The sequence below is a fragment of the Ursus arctos genome, unplaced genomic scaffold (genome assembly GCF_023065955.2).
Source record: "Ursus arctos isolate Adak ecotype North America unplaced genomic scaffold, UrsArc2.0 scaffold_2, whole genome shotgun sequence".
Classification (NCBI taxonomy): domain Eukaryota; kingdom Metazoa; phylum Chordata; class Mammalia; order Carnivora; family Ursidae; genus Ursus; species Ursus arctos.
In genome coordinates, this window is record NW_026622874.1 from 101,791,088 (window position 1) to 101,812,350 (window position 21,263).

Sequence of the window (21,263 nt, forward strand, 5' to 3'; positions counted from 1 at the left end):
ATCAACTGGTCAGCATGAGTTATGCTCACTGGCATCTCTGGGGATATGTTTTGCAATCAAGATGAAACTCTGGGAAAATCTTCCTGTAAAATGAATGGAAAACTAGCTTAACTTGAATAGAGATCTAAATACCAATATAAAAGAACTCAAAGATTCTAGTCACTCTTTCCTATAAATGAGTATTTGCACGCTATGAATCTATATATCAACAAGGCTCACTCATGAAATTCTTTCTGGAAAAGGTGGCTCAGCAGCGTTTATCTTCAGACTGGTTTGGGAGACATGCTTTCAGATGGAAAAAAACAACTCTATTTGTGGATTACAAGCAAATTTTCTTACCTTATTTGTAGAGGATAGGGAGTCCTTCAAAAGCAACTCAAATGTAGATATCAGACTGTTTCACAACCCAGTCAGGCAATACCCCTCTATGACAGTTCAGGGTGCAGTCTACACAGGGACGGCAACAAGCCTGGGTTGTTCTCAAGATTCAGGTACTGGTCTGTGTCTCTAGCTACTTAATCTCTGTGCTTCAAGAGTTTCTCTATATAAAATCCAGCAAAACATATTTCTTTCCTACAGTAATATACTTTTAAATAACAAAGACTGTTATGTAAATTCAACATAAATACATGACAAACTACTATTGCTTCCCACTACTTTAATCCTTTGAGCTTGTTTACATGTTAGCTTTTAGGATATTTCACCCTCTAGGGAATTAATTCACAAGTAGGCCTAAGATTTCCAGGGTACAAATCAAACCTTCAACACTGCTACATCAACATTCCAGCAGCAGAAGCTGCAAGTGCCTCCAGTCATTTCTGACTGGGTCAAGATGACACGGTGCCAGCGTGAATGTCGACTCAGCACCAGCATCAAAATGCCAAGACCAATATGATGATACCAATGTCAACAAGATAGCAAATATATGGCAAAACTGGCACCAATGTCATTCCATACCAGAAAAAATTAGCCCTGAAATCTAAGGTATGGATGTATTCTTCGTTTACTGTAGTCTGCAAAACACTATTTTTGGAGTATTTCACATAAATTTACTGAGCTCTTGTCATAATTCTATGAGACTATTTTTTTCTCATTCTATCCAATGGGTGTGTTTTTTAAACTGGTATATATCAATTTAATTTTTGTCAATCACAGTTTAAAAGATTGAGAAGAGATTGAGTGTTAAAGGAATGCTAGGGAGAATCTTTTTATAAACCACAGACTTCTGGTATAAAAAAAAAATCACTCCTGATTTGTATAAAAAGTTTCTTATTATTCAGTTTGTGCAAATCAGAAGGTACCTATATTTCTATCCGGTAGATCCCATTCTACATATGAGGAAGTAGACAGAGGTTAATGTGCTTTCCCAAGGTCACAAAACTAGTCAGTAGCAAAACAGATTATATCTCAGAGCTCCAAATTCCCTACCCTCCCCTTAGTCCACTGGGCCATGGTGCTTCTCTGACTGAAATGGAAAATAGATGATAATAAAAGATTACCATAAAAGTTTGATTCTTCCATTCACCACTTCATGGACTGCCTTTACAATACTGAAAAATTGATTCGGCATTCACCTTTGATATTTTTCACCGCAATGAAGCAGCACACAATGTGACTAAAAGGCATAGTCTCACTCAGAGACCGTACCAATGCCTTCATCTTCAGATTACTCACCTCAAGAATTAGCAGGCCATTAGGATTCTGGTTAAGTAAAACAGATACATTTGTTTTGAAATATCTTCCAGAGTTTTCACAGTAAGTCTACTATTCCCAGTCCTTCTTTGTTTCACAGTTCTTTGGGAGCCGTTTATTATTAGGAATACTTTGGATGTGAAGTTTTAATTGAAAACACAGAATGTGTGGTGATATTTTTCCCTGGTTTTAAAGTGGTAAAACAGACAAAAAGCCAGAAGCAAAAAAGCCAAATACAACTAGTGGTAATAGACATGAGCAGGCAGTTTCCATTCTCCCTCTGCTCTGGTTCCAATAGAGAACTGAACCCCAGGAGCATGAGGGGAGGGTAGGAGTCAGCTCCCCAGGTCACTGACAACTGTTCTAGTGGTGGAGGCCTAACCAGGGACAGAGGCCCACCTAGTGACGGAGGCCTACTTAACTAAAGGCATTCTGTCTTCTGGTCAAGTCTCAGAGACTGTTGTTAGAACCTGCCCATCACTGAAGCTGAAGAGATATAAAACCATGAGCCAGGAGGCAGTCATGCAGGACTATATACTCAGAGGTCTAGAACAAGCCAGTCAATGGAGAGAGAAGAATGACACAGACAAGCATAGCAAAGCTTGCTTCCAGTGACCTCAAAGCCAGAGAGGCAAAGGTAGAGGCAGAAAAGAGGCAGAGAAGAGCTAGACAGTAAGAGAAGCTCCTGAGCATGGAACAGAGCCCCAGTCCCTGGTCCTTCGGGGGCCTTGCAATTCTGACTGTAACACACCCGCCTTAGCCTTAGAGCTGGTGACTCTTTAAGTAGAGTCTGTTTCTGTTACTTGATATTGAAAGAACTTTAATTACTGATTAAGACACAGTCCTAATACACAAAAATATTTTATTAAGAACATGTATATGGTCAGAGAAATGGAATGTAGAGTATCAAGTAGAAATGAAGATAGATTGCCATTCCTGCACAGATGTAAACATTTAATAACTTACTAGAGCTCTTATTTATCTGTAGTGTGGCTGACAGGAAGGGCTGCCCTCGAGGTAAGGAGCACTTAGCAGGGTTCCCAAGTTGGGACTCATAATGCAGTAACTTATACAAAAATTAAATGTGTTTTAAATAGTACGAAAGATGCATATAAAGAGATATAGATATAGAGACACAGGTACATATATATGCATATGAAATAGAGTTCTGTAGTATGAACCTGGTACCAAATGACATCTTCAAACATTTTTCTACAAAAAAGTGCATTCTGAGATCTATACAACAGGCTTAGTTCAAAATCAATGATAAGAGAAACATTCTGTAAATATCTTACTTTCTTTTAAGATTTTATTTATTTATTTGATAGAGAGAGAGAGTACAAGCAGGGGGAGGGGCAGAGGGAGAGGGACAAGCAGCTCCCCGCTGAGCAGGAAGCCTGACTCCAGGCTCAATCCCAGGACCCTGGGATCATCACCTGAGCCAAAGGCAGATGCTTAACCAACTGAGCCACCCAGGCAACCCTCTTATTTTCTTTTAATAATATTTTAGTCTGGTACCATTTACTTAAGAGTTATGTGACATATTAAAAGGAGTCTGGGGGCACCTGGGTGGCTCAGTTGGTTAAGCATCCAACTCTTGATTTCAGCTCAGGTCATAATCTCAGGGTCGTGAGATCAAGCCCCGCATTGGGCAACTCGCTCAGCACAGAGTCTGCTTAGAATTCTCCCTCTCCCTTCGCCCCTCCTCCAGCTCACACTTGTACTCGCACGCTCGCACTCTCTCTCTCCCTCTCTCCTCTAAAATAAATAAACAAAATCTTTAAAAGGGGTCTGGGTTTAAAAAGAAAATCTGAGCTTTACCACTTACTAGTTCTGTGACCTTAGAAAAGTTACTCAATTTTTCTGAGTCTCACTGTCACAACCGCTAACAAGGTTTTTACGAGAATTACATAATTAATAAGTAAAAGTCATGCACAAGGCCCAGCATTTTAGAGACATTAAATAATGCCTCTTTTTTTCTTTAATCACATTTTTTCTCAGCCTTCATCTTTCCAAGCCTTAGTAGTAACCCTTTCAGTGCACTGCCATATCACAGCTCTGTTCTACCCTGAATAACTTTGGATGCTCCGAAGCAGGCCTCCACAGTTTTAGAAGCAAGACTGCCATCTCAGAATCAGACTCACTCAGATTTAACTATTTAATGTGGACTCCTACTACCCGCCAGCCAATGAATGGAGCAGAGACCACGGAAGCCATCCTTGAATCCCAGAAGCTGAGGGTCAGATCACTTAATATCCCTACCCACTCTGCTTATCTCCCATCCTAACCAGTATCTCCACCACTAACTATTTAGCCACTTTTCTCCATTTGGCTGCTGGGATGTTCCTTTCCTTCTCAGGGATTTTTGATTTGTTCTGGGTCAGTCCTTCCTTCATTCCAAGGCTGAGGACTCTTGATTCATTCTAAGAAACTCATATAAAGTCAGATGTGTCCTGAGCTTCCAGAAGATTTTTACAATAGTTCATTTTTCATGCAAGCCCTGGCAATATGACACAGTCAGCACAGTTACAAAGAGACAGGATCCCTACAGGGCTATAGACCAGATCAGACATGCTGATGATTTTTTTTTTTTAAACAATCCACTAGTAATTCAGATCCCATCAATATTTTAACAGAAACCTCAAGAAATGGGTCATGTCTCCTTACAACATTAAAGGCCAGAGACATTCAAAAAGTTAATGGGTCTCTCACACTTTTTAGCTATGTAATGTTAGGCTCCTGAGACTCAGTTTCTTTGTAAAATGGTTATAACATGCAGGTAGTCCTTGCTTTCCACAGTTCTGAGATGTTTCTATTTCAATTACCCCAGTTTAGGTAAATAACAAGGTTCAAATGTCACCTACTAGGCATATAACCATGAAGGATTACATAAAAAGACAAACTTCACCACTAGCTCTTCAGTCCATAACTCACTACCTCAGTAACAGATGTGTATCATGATCCATGACCAATCACATCCCTTCTTCCAAAGCCTATGGGAGACTGATCATTGCGAACCTGCTAGTTCATGCACAGACAGAAAAGCAGGTAGCCGTGTTGCCTCCCTGTCTCTCCCAGTGATAAATCTACTCAACATCTTTCAAAAATGGGTAATCCAAAGAGATTACTGGCCCAAACACAGATTAAAGTGCAACAAAGAAACAGTGGTAAAACTGGAAGTGAAATTTGAATCAAACGGAAATGGGCTTACAGAAGCCACAGCTGACCATGGTAATGTTAACACCATCACTGTTCGAACGACTGGATGTGCAGCCGCAGTGACTTCCTGAAGTCAACTCATTTATCAACATAAATGAGCAAAAGGATGAAGATGTCCAGAGGAAGTGATGCCACCAAAAAAAACTTCATATTAAAGGAACTCCGGGAGGTATTTCATAACATCGAAAGCAAAAAGGATTGAATGCTAGAAGCTGGGCCAAACCTAGAAAGGTGTATGAAAATTCACTAAGGCATAGCAAAGGTGCTCCATATTATGTTACCTGACAAGACGAAGCAGGGAGAAATTGTTCACACCGCTCCTGATAAATTTTCAACTGCCAACGTTTCTATATTTTACACTACAGTGTACTAATCAGTATTAGTTCATTTACCTACACATTTATAACAACAGCAAGGGACTTTTTGACATTTTAACAAAAATTTTTAAAGGTCTGGAACTACTATAATCTTTCCCATTGGTTATTAAGATCACTTCACACAGTCTGGCCTGCACCATCGCTGTCATGGTCCTGCTCCACCTTGCAAACCAAGGACTGCCTGCACATCCTCTGGAAGGCTGTAGCAAGAATTAAATGATGTTCATAAAATATGTCAGGATGAGGTTGGGAAGGCAAGCATGGGCTAAATTCTCTAGGAGGCTAAATGCCTTTTATGCTGAGGATTAATTACAAATCCCTTAAGGATGACAGGGAACCAAAGAAGGGATTTAAGGAGAGTAGCAGGGTAGGACCTGCACTTTAGAAAAATACCTAGTCGTACTGGGCAGGATGGACTTTAGGAAAATTTTACTAAAAGAAGCAACTGTATCTCAATGTGGTTTTGATTTGAATTTCCCTGATGGCTAATGATTTTGAACATTTTTTCAAAAGCTAAATTGTGGAAGGACCCGAGATGCCCTTCAACAGATGACTGGATTAAGAAGATGTGGTCCACATATACAATGGAATATTACTCAGCCATCAGGAAGAACGATTACCCAACATTTGTAGCAACATGGACAGGACTGGAGGAGATTATGCTAAGCGAAATAAGTCAAGCAGAGAAAGACAATTATCATATGGTTTCACTCATTTATGGAACACCAGAAATAGCAGGGAGATGGGTAGGAGAAGGAAGGGAAGAATGAAGGGGGGGTATACAGAAGGGGGAATGAACCATGAGAGACTATGGACTCTGGGAAACAAACTGAGGGCCTCAGAGGGGAGGGGGGTGGGGGAATGGGATACACTGGTGATAGGTAGTAAGGAGGGCACGTATTGCATGGTGCACTGGGTGTTATACGCAAATAATGAATCATGGAACACTACATCAAAAACTAAGGATATACCGTATGGTGACTAACATAACATAATAAAAAATTATTAAAAAAAAATAAAAAAAGCAACTGTATTAAAATTAGGAATCTCTAAACTAAAACTGTGGCCTTCAGCATGGAGAAACCGCCTTTAAGAAATATTTAAATGCAGAACTGACCAAAGGCGGTGACTAACTAGAGACAGGTGCTGAGAATGGCTGTGGCTGTCTAGTCAGTGTCATACTTGCTGACATTTGCTGGAAGCCATGTGCCAGCTACTATCTTAAGGACTTTAATCCACCTACATATTAAACTCAGCAAATGCTCCTAACAAATTTAGGAGGTAGGTTCTCTTACTATTTTCACTGAGAGATAAGGAAAATGAGGCACAGAGAAGGTAACTTGCCTGGGGTCATACAGGTAATAAGTGATGCTGCTGAGACTGGGACCAGGGTGCCCAGGTCCAGAGCCACAATCTGAACCCACTCTTATCCCACTCACCCAGGAGACCACCTTCTTTTCATCTTTCACCCTATCGCTACACGTAGAGCCCTCTAGTGCTATGTGTCATCCCTCCCCAGCAGGCTGCTTTCCTTACTTCTGCCCTTGAGCGAATACTTATTAAGCAACCACTATGTGACCAGCACTGTATTTTTAAAGGTTCCATTTAAATCTAGCCCGGATCAACTTCTTATCTCCCCACCAACCTTTCCTTCCACACTGTAAGTTGTACAGCTGCACAGAACAAGAGGAAAAGAAGGAAAGGACCATTTATCTGAAAAGAAAATAATATAATTTCATGCATTTTGTAATCCCTCTACCTATAAGTTGTCATTTAAATCAAAAATTTTTGTGAGAGGAAGAACAGCACTGTCCGTGAAACTATTTTTTAAGCCACTTGAATCTAGCTTTCCATTCTAGATGGGCTTCCACCTCTTCCGTGCTGTTTCTAGAAAGATGGGTCTTCCTGAAAGAAAGCCTCTTAAGAAACTGTGTGCAAAAGATGGGCTGACATGTTTTTATACTTTCTAGGATTTCCAATGTAGTCCGCTAATGTCCTAGACAGGACTGGCATTTTCCATCTTCTTTTTTCCCCCAATTAATGGCACATTTTATCATAAGTACCTTTAAAATTAAACACATATTTCATTTTCCCTTTCCTCCCTAAAAGGTAGATACAGCTGCTTCAGTTATTTCCATCAATGGGATTCCCGCTATATAAATTTGTTTTCTACTCTATTAACTGAGTTATTTATTGAGTTACAGAAGGGGTCCAGGTGAATTCCAGAACTATCTAACAGAAGAAAAACAAATCTATCACACTGGTATTAAGCTATATTTTACTTATTCAGTTTATGCCAAAATACAGAAAATCGGTAGATGATAATTTAAATGGGTTACCAAAGAGTCTCTCAGAAATCAATCTCCCAATCATAGATTTATGCTCAAAGGGAAAAATAGTCATTCAGTTCTTGATTTATACCAGTCATTCATAAAAGTCTTCAACAGATAAGGGCCATAAATCTGTTCTCTGTAAAGTGTAAATCTTTGCCACAGGAGGGTAACACAGGCCTGCCTCCCTGAGATCACTCAGCTGTTGAGCAGCAGCTTATGGGGAAAAAAAGAGAAGATAATTTTTAGTTCAGTAGTTCCTACAACTTTTCTATCACTTGCCAAAGAGCTGACAATTTTATGACAGTCAAGAACGGAAAAACAAAGACCTCAAGGTTTGAATACTTTTTCCATATATTAGATCAAATAAATACATTAATAAATAAAGACTTGATTTAGCTAGAAATGGCTTTAATTAGACATGGCTACTTTCAAAAAATTTAAAACATTTTGCTGTCCATCTTAAATATTTTAGGTTTTATTTTTCTAAGAATAAAATGTGTTACATATAAATGTGTTTTGTTTTTGAACGGGAATTCTAGAAAAGTAAACTAAACTGCACATCAGCCAGACTATCAGCAGAAAAAAATGATTAAATTTTGTGCAGTAAAATTATTGAGACATACCCTCACAGATCTCACATTTTTTTTCTTTCCTTGATAATACTAAAGTCTCCTGTTACATCAGCATGAAGAGATTTCCCAAGTATCCTACACAAGTCTAAGCTCATAAATCCCTTATACTTGAGGGTGGCATAGTTAGGTTCAAATGTTTAAGGAGACAATTCCAGAGAAAAGATTTATCTAAACAAAGGTTTTCCAGAAGGTACCAAACGTCTACAATAAGCTGCCTCAGTTAGCACATATTTGAGCATTAAATAAGTCATCTTTTTACAATTTTTTTCAAAATGAACTATAAAATAACATTCCTAAAATTAGTATGTATTTGCCAAGAACCATTTATTGTTCAGAATGTATAACGGTTTTACCTACTTTTACTCTACTCTTTACCAAGAACATAACATTAGAACACTTCTACAAGGTTGAATTATAATTTTCATAGCAAATAAATTGATATGGTGTCTGTCTGAACTCCTGGTCCCTGGTTGCCCAAAAGGAATTTTCCTAATCCATTCAGATATCAAAAGCAAAACTAAACCCAGTTTAATTTACTGAGTCCTATAATACAATACTACCTAGAAATATTTCTTTTATATTTAGACTTCTCTGTATGGGAAATAAAAATGAAAAATAAAAAGCAATTGACTCCATGATTAAAACACAATTCAGGGTCTTTATCGATTGACTTTTCATTCCTGAATTTATTATTTTTATGTTCCCACTGCCCAAAAAAATCCATCTTATGAAATCATAGAAACCTGCTTATCTCAAGAAATTCTCCCTGTTGAAGATTCAATTAGCTCTGCTCTGTACTCCCTTTGCTCAGCAGCCAATCTGCTCGAAAGTTCATTGTTCTTTTGGTAGGAATCATGAAAATTAACTACATATTCTCCTCTCTCAAAGACAGAAAGCTCAGGTCCTGGTTCCTCAATAAAAATTTTACTCTTCTCTACCATCTGATATAAAGCAAGCCAACTATATGGGCCATAATAATAAAAAAAAACTATAAATTATTGGAATCATTTGTGTTTCAATTTTCTTGGGAAAAGGATGACAGCTTTCACCAACCAAATTATTCTTTTCTCTTTACATGCTAGATCTAGAATAGTTTCCTTTGACTCCTTATTAGGATTATTCCCTAGACATTTCAATTTAAGAGAAAAGGAAGTAGCAAAACAAAACAAAAAACAACTTTGAAATTAATCTATAATATTAATGAATGCTTATTATACTTTTGCTGGGATACAAAATTGGCCTGCCCATTAATATCTCTGATAATATGCAGGGAAAAATGACATAAAAATAAAATATTAGCACAGAACCCTGCAATACTTAATAAATGCTACCTATTTTTATATGATTACTTTTGAAAATCAGATCAATTGTTTCTGGTATGTTTCCCTGGAATGGCTAGTCTATCATATTTGTACCATTTCCCACGCCCTAAATATCCCCACTTTACTCCCACTTTTCATCCTCAGGTGCCAGGTTTTGCCAGAGTAGAGTTTTCAATTAATTAGAAATGCATGTGAACACAGAGCTACAGAAATATATTTTTTTACATACATATATATATATACATATATATTTTTTTACTTTTGTAAAGGTGCTAAGGAAGAAAAACTGTATGTTCTACAGTATTCTTCAAGAAATCCCCTTAGCGAGGCGCCTGGGTGGCTCAGTCGTTAAGCGTCTGCCTTTGGCTCAGGGCGTGATCCCAGCGTTCTGGGATCGAGCCCCGCATCAGGCTCCTCTGCTAGGAGCCTGCTTCTTCCTCTCCCACTCCCTCTGCTTGTGTTCTCTCTCTCTCTCTGGCTGTCTCTCTCTGTCAAATAAATAAATAAAATCTTTAAAAAAAAAAAAAAGAAATCCACTTAGCTTCACAGTCTAATAACAATTATTTAGATCCAATTCAAGTTCCACTGGTTGCATATAAGCTATGAGTTCTTTTCTATGATAGTGTGTGGGGGTTTTCACCCTTGATTTTGTCACTGCCCGCAGTATTTTCTTCATTTTTTTCTGAAAGGATTCATAGTTAGAACAATAGCATGTATGCAAATACTGATCCTTCAACCACGTAACAATAGTTTAGCTAGGTATAGAATTCTAAGGTCTGGGGGCGCCTGGGTGCACAGCGGTTAAGCATCTGCCTTCCGCTCAGGGTGTGATCCCAGCGTTATGGGATCGAGCCCCACATCAGGCTCCTCCGCTATGAGCCTGCTTCTTCCTCTCCCACTCCCCCTGCTTGTGTTCCCTCTCTCGCTAGCTGTCTCTCTCTCTCTGTCAAATAAATAAATAAAATCTTAAAAAAAAAAAAAAGAATTCTAAGGTCTGAGCTTCTTCCACTTGAAGGTAACATCTTTTATTCTGATCAGATACTTGTGGAATTTTCTTTTTATTTTGATTTTCAGAAATCTCATTATAGGTATATCAATAATTATTTCATTATATGCCTACTGTTACTGCTATCGGTAATCACGCCTCATGCTTTCCAATTTATTATTTGATTTCAGGCACCATCCAGTCTATTTAATTCCCCCATTCAGCAACAACGCTTTCCATTTTCAAGAATTCTTTCCCAAAGCCAGGTTATTTCTTTTTTGACGTCAGTCTCTTATTTTATAGATTCACCACAATGCAAATTTCATCACAAACTTACCAGGTCTCAGTTTAAATGCCATTCATCCAATGTGTGTCCAAACTAAAACCTAGGCTATCTGGCTTTTATTCAGGCTAGTCATAAAAAACTAGGGCAGCTCTGCGGAAATAAGGAAGTAGCACTTAGATTCCACAGGAGAGGCTCAACCACTCTAGGCATCTTAAGTCGATGGAATTGATAGCTCATCTTAAGAAGAACTTTGCCCACTTTCCAAAAGAGCCTCAAGTACCCAGAAATCAAGAAGGAAAGACACAGCCCCCGGAGAAGCTCTATTATTTGAGGTTAAGAGCAGGTTCTCATAAACCCACAGTACTCTAAAAGTCATCTCTAAATTAGAGGAGGAAAGGTAAGTCTTATGGTGTAACAACCATTGCCAAGTCCACAAGAGTATCAACCCAAACAAGAACTAACGAAAAGGCACTTCACCACCTAGTGGTGTTCTTTAGTTTCAAACATGTACACAATGTAGAAAATGTCCATTCTCTATTGATTTCATTTCACAATACAGCCAGTCTACATATGGTAGTCAATGCTGAAAATTAAACTTTACATATCTAAACTAATAGCATTAACATGAAATTTTAGCATATTCATAAAATATTTAAGTCAAAAGGTTTTCTATCAGAAAGTAGCAAAAAATTTGAAGTGCAGTTTTAAAAGATTGAGTAATTGTGAATGTGACAATTATTTAGTAAAAAACTAAATTTAACACTGAAATAACTAGAGGTGGGTGTACAGATAAGGAAATATTTTGTAAAAAAAAAAAATCATTGATAGAAGGCTTTAATTTGCCCTTTCTCCTTTCGACTACCATTTAGACAACAATGCCATAAAACAATCTAAGTCTTATGCTTTAAAAATTAGTGTTCTGAGATGTGACAAATTCTTCCAGAAATATTCTCCTTATGTTAAAACACATACAATGAAAATGTTTCTTTAAAACAACGTATAATCCTACTTACTGTTGAGCCACATACCAAGCTCTGTAAAAGACAATATATGTCACCAAATTCAGCAAAACCTCCCCTTACCTCTCCCCAAAGACTGTGAAGACTATAAAGATCTATATGATAAAGAAGCACAGACCTATAAAACGCACAGGAGAAGTTCATTAACACCCAACTACTTGAGCACCTCTTCTACATACAGTAAAATGATTTGGTTACTGCTCCGAAAGAAAAATTAATGAGAAAGGAAAAATGCAGAAGAAGATCAGAAGGGTGTTGAAACCATCTGAGCTGTAAAGTCTTCCCTGCTGCTACCAATCCATCAAACTGTGTGAAATAAATGCTAGTTCACCTAACCTCTTAACATCTTTTAGGTTAAACAATACTTTCAAATTCACCAACCCAAAAAAGTAACATGAAAATTTTAATGCTAATACGACAATACCGTTAATCCTACTATATTACTACCGTTTTTTAAATTTAAAGGACATCAAATTGAATATTAAGTAGCATTTCGTTTTCACTCTAGGGCATTCTTTCCTTTGCAATAACTACGGAAGGCGCTCCAGAGTGCCACTGACAAAGAGGTTTGAGGGCCAGAGAAATAATACTTCAAAAACCCCATGCTTTGGTAGCACGTTCACAACCACCGGGGCTGGATGCATTTCTCATTATTATCTACTTCTGAGTCACTGGTACATCTCGAACAGCTTTGCATATTTTCCAGTTTTACTTATTTATCTTTGCTTTTCCACATTTCGCCCTTTTGATTGTAGAACTTCTAGGCAGGGATTAATACCAGGCCACATTGAGCTTAGTTTTGTTCTTGAGAGAAAGCTGTTAATTCTCTTTTAATAGCGTAGCATATTTCTTCAACACTGGGAACTTCAGTACTTAATTCATACACAGGTAGTTACCAACCTAAAGACAGATTATGTTCCAAAAGCGTACATGTAAATCAGCTGTTGGAACTGGGAACATATTTTCCCATGTGGTCAACGCTGAAGGGTGACGAGGATTCCTGACCAGCATTCAAAAATCGACCGAATCCACAATGAAGCTCCTGTCACAAAAGAATTCTACAGAGCTGATGGTGGTGTCCTGGAAAGCCTCCAGTACGGCAACTTCCCTGTAGGCTGCCCTGGTGAGAAAGACTGGAAGCCTCTCATGGGTGTTTCTCTGGACAGTCACACTAGAGGTGAAGGGGGAACAGGTGCTCTAGCTTCGGGGGTGAGAAAATGGACAGAAGAGAGGATGGTAGCAATCCTAGGGACTGACTTCATAATCAAGTTCCCACAAAGATGTGGTGCATTACAGTAGGTAAGAATGTGGATCCCGAAGCCAGAATGCCTGCGTATGAATGCCAAGTCTGCCACCCTGGGCAAGTTACTGAAGCCCTCTGGGCTATGTTTTCCTGATCAGTAAAAAAAAAGAATAAGGACAGTTTCTTCACAGGATTTGTTGTGAGGAGGAAGCGAGTTAACATACATCAAGTGCTTCCGACAGTCAACCCTCCCAAAGTGTTGTGCATACTTGTTACTGTGATTAATTTTCCTAAGTAGAACAGACCAACACTACACACAGCACTGCCCACAGCAGCTCTCAGAATACACTCTGGAAGGTCTTCACAACGAACGTCGTCACAAGGCCACTTCTGCTACATACGTACTTTCAAATTATCTCATCCTTATGTGGAGAGTTGGTTCTATTAAGGTTCTGTTTCAAATCCTGTTGAGCATACAGATGAAAGCATAAATATTTTTTGGTGCAACTGATAGGTTTGTTTGGTTTTTTTTAAATGACTGCACTTTTGGCTTAGTGCTAAGCAGAGGGGATCAAGAACGGCTGCGTTACTCTTTGCTCTTTCTGGAGCAGAATGCTCTCAACTGCCTACTTGTGATTATTTGTATTAAAGTGAATATTCCATTCCATTCACAACCACTGAAAAAAGAAACCACAGTACGCCTTGGGATTTATTTTTTATCCTATTGTTGTAATTTAGAGGAGTCTGACAGCATCTAGCAAATTAGTAAAACCCAAGAAAAGGTGCTATCATCAGAGAAATCATTTCCAAGTGTTCTAGTGTTTTACAGCAAGTATTTATGTCTTTCTTTTCATTCTAGCCTATTTTGCAATCTCATTTCTTTCCCTACCACCCTACTGAAACCATGCCTTCTAAAATATCCAATGACTTCCATTTGCCAAATCCAGGAGACGACTTTCAGACTTCGACTTGCCACATCTCAGCAGTATATGTCACTGTTGGACACTACTATTCTATTCACTCAACAAATGTCTATTCGGTGTGTACCGTGCACCAGGTACCACACTACACACAGTGGATACGGCATGGAAGAGACTGTCAGGGCAGGCAGAAAGGCAACAAATACATAACTGCACAAGTAAATATCTGACTACAATTGGGACAAGGGTGACTGAAGGAGAGATACAAGAGGTAGCAAGTACATAAACTTATATTTGCCTTAGTACGCTAAAGCAATCAAACCTAGCCTAGAGGGTCAGAGAAAGTCATAGTTAAGTAAAAGCTTGAAGAGTCGGTAGCATTTGGCCACAGAAAGAAGCAAAATGGGACTCAGGGAAAGAAAACAGCATATGCAAAGGATGCAGGGCTGAAAGAGTCTTTCTCAGCTGGAGAAACTAAAAGAAGGTCCGACTGCACGAAGCAGGAAGAAGAGAAAGTGTCATGAGAAGATGCTGGAGATGTGGGCAAAGACCAGGAGGTGCTCCAAATTCTATCAGTTCTACAGTTTTAAAAAGAAATGGTATACATTTTACCCTACAGCCACAACTAGAGTGCCTCAGTCTCCAAATGCCTAGTTCACCATCCTGTGTATCTTCTAACACACCAACCTGCCTCCACTGAGTTATTCCATAAATGAAGAATTGCTCATCTACATAACTCATTTGTTTTGTAGTTCTTTTTCTTTACATTTAACATCTGTGAAATGGGTTGCATATACCCAATGACATCTTACAATTAATTGGCAGCCTTTTTTTTTAGTGAAACATAAAATAACAATGTATCTTTTTAATTAGTGGCATCTGAGATTCAATTAAATATAATATCTATTTTTTTTTTAAAGTAAAATGCTCCTATGCTGAGTGGGTATTTGAAGGAATGCAAACTGTTGCGGTACTTTCCTAAGTGAAAATAAATGACTTCACCACCTATAAAAACAACTACCAGAAGTGTGCTCTGACAGAATCCCTTAGGACTGTAACTGCTTTTATGGGCTCAGATAGGTCAAATTTCTTCTAAAGAGCTGAGTAAATTCCTATACTGCCAAGACGCTGGCTGAAGATTCTGCAAGACATAATTGTAAGGAAACAAGTTTCAACAACTGTCAAGAATGGTAAAAATCAGGAGTATCACCACCAGCAGGGGAGGAAAAGGAGTGCATAGGGAATGTATGGTTTACCTCTACCACCTCTCTTGGTTCTAAACAACTAGGCGTAACCACAAATAACCGACAGGAATTAAAACAGATGGGTCATTAAAACATGGGCTTTAGTAGGGAATTCGTAGCATACAACACTCCCAACAGGTTCTGGTAAACTCTGTTAAAGGATGTAGCTTAGGCCTAAAGTCAAAATGGGGTTCCTATGTCCTTCCTCCTGACCAGGTTCTGAGCAAGACTTCACTGATTCACCCAGCCACAGGAAGGCTGGGACACAGAACTAGAAACAGGACAGATCAGGCCAGGACCCCATCTCCCCTTTAAGTTATCGCCTGGAGGCAAAAGGCAAGAAGTAAAGGAGAGCCTTGTCCACCTGTGAAGCACTAAGTGAGAAACAGAACAGAGGCTACGTGGAGACACAGTACTTTCACCCATATTATTGTCAGGCTCCAAACTTCACAATTTGCCATTCTTTCTCCCATGGCGAGAAGCCAATAAAGAGAAACGAGGGAGACCCAAAGTGGAAACGGAGTTCTCTATAACACAAAGAAGTGAGACCAACACCTTCCCAAAAGGTGAAAATGTTAGTAACACTACTTCCAAATCTGATCATAGGTATCTTTCTTTCTACAACTACCTAAGCTGTGTAATTTGACACTTGATACAACAAAGCCATAAAGATTTATAGGATCCATAATCATTACCTTGACAACGAAGATAAAATCTACTATCATAAAATACTCCATACTCTAAAGGAGACAGCAATGACTTTTGCAGCAAAGATATCTTTTACCCTGCTTATTTGCACACACCATCTGCTTTATTAGCATGTCATGTCACACAGAACTGCTCTTGTAATTGCAAGCCTCATATTACAATAACACTAGCGGAATATGAAGGTACGGAAGAGACAACACGCCGAGAAGGAGAGAACAGCTAATTTATTTAGTCTTGCCCTACCTTGTCCCAAAATAATTTAAGCGGCCTAGTATTCATTTGCCTAGCCATTCAAAAACATGTTTTCACACTTACATGCAAGGCATACTGTACCAGACAATGGAGATAAAACAGTAGGAAAATATGGTTAATATGCTTTTTTATGCTAAAGAAATTGACAGTCCTGTAACAGAAATAATCTGCTAAATACACAGTAAGGAAAAATGGCAGAGATTGTAAAGTTCAGTAGTAGGGATGCAGAGCAACCAGTAGATAGATGGGTAGATGTCCTTCGCATCCATTTTTATACTTTTCCAAGTGCACGGCAATATAGAGTATGACTTTATGGTTTTCTTAACTTACACGGATGATGTTATACTGTGTCTATCATTCTGCAACTCACCTCATGTTTTATGGTTTTAAGTCTGCCCCTGCTTATATATACACAAAGCCACGATACACACAGAGACACCCCTGCAATACAGGCTTCCGCTACAGGATTACCACACATTTTATTTACCCTTCCCGACCAATAAATACTGAGGCTGCAGCTCTCCCCTACATCAACTGATGGATCCAGGAGCCTCATTTTAAGTCTATTTCTGTGGCACATGCAAGTTTTCCTCTAGGCCATCTAACCTTCCAGATCCTTCAGTTTCCTTTCTCAGTCAGTTACTGTGATGAATAAAAAATATAAAGGCTATAAAGCACTTTCTAAATAGTCAAGTTCCACATAACCTTAAAAAGTTAAACGCAGATTACTATATGACCCGACAATTCCACAGCTAGATACATAACCGAGAGAATGAAAACCTATCTTCACACAAAAACTTGTATATGAATGTTCACAGTAGTATTACAGTATTATTTGTAATAGCCCCAAAGCAGAAACAATTCAAATGTCCATCAACTGATGAATAAATAAAATGCCACATACCCATACAATGGAATGTTATTTAGCACTGAAAAGGGGGGGAGGTACTGACACCCACTACAGCGCTGATGAACCTTGGGAACATTATCCAAAGAGGAAAAAGAAGGGAAAAATCCAGTCACAAAGTCAAGTATTTATAGTTCCATTTATATAAAATAACATATCATAAGAAGAAACAAATTCATAAAGACAGAAAGTAAAGATTAGTGGTTGCCAGGGGCTGCAGGGAGGAGGGAATGGGCAGTCTAGTCAGTCTGGAACTTCCTTCTGAGGTGATGAACATGTTCTGAATTAGATGGTGCGATGTTTATATAACCTTGTGAGTAGGCTAAAAATCACTAACCTGTGCACTTTAAAATGGTGAATTTTATGCTATGTGAAGTATATCTCAAAAAAATAAAAAGAAAATGCTTTAAACTGCCCCAGACAGGAACTATGACTTACGCATCTTTGCATCCCACAAAATATCTTGTATATGGTAGGCTCTCAAGTTATATATTTAGTACATTAATATTATGGACACCAAGAATCTCATTACTCCAAATTAATTGGAAGCTTTGCCCCTAGACTATCCCAATTTATATCTATTCTCTGATTTTATTAAGATGAAATGTAATTCTTATTAAAGAAGGTGGAGGCCATCCTATCATAAATTTAGTTGTTCCTAGGTTATGGGTGTTCATAGTGTGCCATCTTCCAGTACTTGGTGAGGAGTGAAAATCTGCAGACAAGGAATTCCAGGGAGATCGATCAGGCTGGGTCACAGGTTGGGGGGTGGGGGCAGAAACCAGGGACAATTTCTGTCCAGGGTCCTGAGCTTAGCTCCATAAGCCTCCCACCCATGAACACAGACAATGTGAATTTGCAGAAAACCTGACTTAATTATATAAAAGAAAATCTATTTAATTAAATCTTAATTTAATTTGCCTAGTCTGTTTTCTGCTTTTGGTAAACTTTGAAACAATACACTAATTATGTATATCATTACATTGTGTCAGATAAATTATTTGTAGGTTTTATCAATATGAAACTCCATGGAGACTTCCTTCATTCCTCATTCAAAGTACATTTATTAAAGAAAAGACCTACTATCCAAGGCAATAGGTTCATATCTAGTGAACCAAGTTCCAGGACTTGTCAAGTCCTCACTGACATTACACAAGTTACACTCCAGAATTCACTGTATGTTGCTCTCAAGTTCTAGTCAAGTCAGCTCAGCCTTTTTTAATTATGGAGAGAACAGACACAAAAAATACAGGAAAAATAAGAAAAATTAGTGTGAATAACAGAAATCACTGCATTAAAAGGGAGTTTTTCCAGGTTAACATTAGCACCCTGTTCATCGTTTCCTGGTAGCGTATCTACAGCACTTCAGATTTGCTGAGAAGCATCACAGTTGCGTGAGATAACTGAGTGGATCTCTAAGCTGACAAACGACAAGCTAGAATGTACTATTGATAAAATACATGAACGGCAAAAGGGGCGGAATCCAAACTTTAGCTCCCAATTTATTTATATCACTGTATCATTTGTTTCTTATGATTGTAATTAGAGCCAATTGTTCTCGCTTGAAAGGGAAATAAATTTAATCTGCTAACACCGAAGAGTGACCTAGACTGCCTTTCCTCGAGTCTCATTCTGCTTGGCCTGCGTGCAGCACCTGACGACAATGGCCAGCAGGCACTTTGGAAGCGCTTATTCCTCAGTGTGGAAACTACGTGATCGTCCTCTTGTCCTCTCACTCTAACTCTCCTGTGTCTTACAGTGATCTTCTCCCTTTTCCCCTTGTTCTTCCCTGGCAGCTCTCAAAAGCCAAGCCTCAACCTCATTTTTTCTGTAAGATATTCTGTTATATCTGTTATTAAAAAGCTCTTCTTCCAGTGTTTTGAAAGGGCCCTGTCCATTTAACATTCAAAACAACATCTGCGTCTGGCATCTCATCCTCCAACTTCCCTCTACACCACGCAGCCACCAGTGAAGAGCTTATTACGGCAAAGGAAGGAAAGAAACAAGCGCAGTTCAAATTCTGACCCTGTCACTTACTGGTTATGTCACTTTTGACAGAATAGTTAGGTTGCTGGAGCTTCCGCTTCTATAAAATGTGTACAATAATACCTCTTTCCAAAGGGATGTTGGATTAAATTGTGATGATGATGATGACAACATTTAAATGTTAGTTATTATGCGTCACATACCGTTAAGCACTTTACACATATTAACTCATTTACTCTTCGCAAGAATCCTACTATTACACCCCTTTTACAGGTGAGAAAACTAAGGCACAGAACACAGAAAGCATATTCGCAAGGCCCCTATCACCGTAGCTAACAGGCATTCAATAAACAGTGGCTGCTCTCATGAATACCTCTACACTGTGACTGTCAAACGCATATCCCATAAAACACAGACCTTCATTCACTTGAACTCTGCTGGGGGATTTCCAGACCATGTCTCACCAGCATAAATGTAACAATGCCAAAACTCAAACTCAGGGTTCCATTTCCCTCCAGGCAGCCTACCTGCACACAGCACATGGTTCTCAGCCTCTCAGGAGGACGGCGCTCACTTCCTACTTGGACTCCTCTTTTCTCCATTTCCACCTCCTTGACCCCTGTCCTGCCGGAGGGCTGGATTCCAAAGCCAAACCAACTACACTAAATATATGCTTCCAGAGCAATTCCGTAACTTATATAAAATTTGATGGAAACAAAAAGTGGCAACACCGCAAAGCCCATCCATAAGGGATGTCTAAAAGGCAACAGAGGGATAAGAGGCAGAAGCAAGACTCCCTGATGGTGAGGGCAACCAGGTGATAGACGAAGGAGCAAATATGTGATTAGACTGCAACCCGTTCTCAGAGTAACCAAGAGCACTGCTGAAATGCCCCTGACGACATCCAAAACAAAAACACAATAAAATCTTTAAAGAGACCATCGTGAGAGAAAGGTGGGATGAAAGCTTATGAAGACTGGTGAAACCTGAGCAAGGAGTGGAAAAACACTAATCCATATTGAATAAAAATCCATGTTAATCAGAAGCAAAAGTGTCAGTTTACATTACCTGGGTTTGTTTTTATGTCATGAAAAAGAAAGCAAACTCTTATCTCAAGGGTGGGGAGGGAAAGAAGCTAACCCCAGTAATGTCATTCTTACAGGTTTCATTTTAGCAGCCTGACAAGCCCGCACTATGTGGCTCCAACTATCAATAGGGCTGACAGAACCACTTAAGCTAATTAACTAGCTAGGTCTTTAAAATGCAATGGGAACTGTACATCAGCATCACTTATTATTGCAAAACTGGAAACTGCTAAATAAACATTGCAAAGCCTTCAGTAAATAAATGGCACTGCCATTCAATAATGCATTATTATCAAACTTTAGTGAATACAGTTGAGTATGGAAAAGCAAATAAAGTTCTAAAAGCAGAATTTAAAATTTCTATTACTATAAAACAACTTATGATTATTTAATAAAGTAATCGATGGTACTGTCCCACATATCAACTATAAACAGTTAACTCAAGTACAGGTCAAATCAATAAGTTTATATAAACAGGTGCCTAAAAAGAATGATCAATTCAACATACAAAAACCAAAGAGTAAGTGGCTAAAACCACCTTGAATAACAAGATAAATGAGATACTCGAATATATTAAATATTTCTTCAGTAATTTATCAGATGGGATGCTGTATGGAATTTCTTCATAATAACTCCTTCAGAAATAATAACCAGAATGTAAATTTAAAAAAAAATCAATAAAGCCACAGCTTATGGTTAAAGACTATAAAGAGGACTGTGAAGTAATAATATAAAATAGAGGAAAGCAACATTTTAGTCATAAAGTGAATTATTTGAGCCAAAAGAAAAGAATGAACGATGGGGGCGTCTGGGTGGCACAGTCAGTTGAGCGTCCAACTCTTGATTTCGGCTCTGGTCACGATCTCAGGGTCGTGGGATTGAGCCTTACGTTGGGCGCCACAGTGTGTGCGCAATCTGCTTGGGATTCTCTCTCTCCCTCTCCCCTCTTCCCTCTTCCCCTGCGCATGTACGCGCACCCTCTCTCTCTTTTTAAAGAAATACAACAAAATAAAAGAGTGCACTATGGCATTCTCCAGGTCCTACGAGTACACT

At 38.7% G+C, this 21,263-nt stretch overlaps 1 protein-coding gene across 2 annotated transcripts in view; it reads right to left on the reverse strand.

Moving 5' to 3' along the window:
- Nucleotides 1-21,263, reverse strand: part of SDK1 (sidekick cell adhesion molecule 1) — an 876,890-nt gene that overhangs the window by 715,067 nt on the left and 140,560 nt on the right. The gene's annotated exons all lie outside the window — the stretch shown is intronic.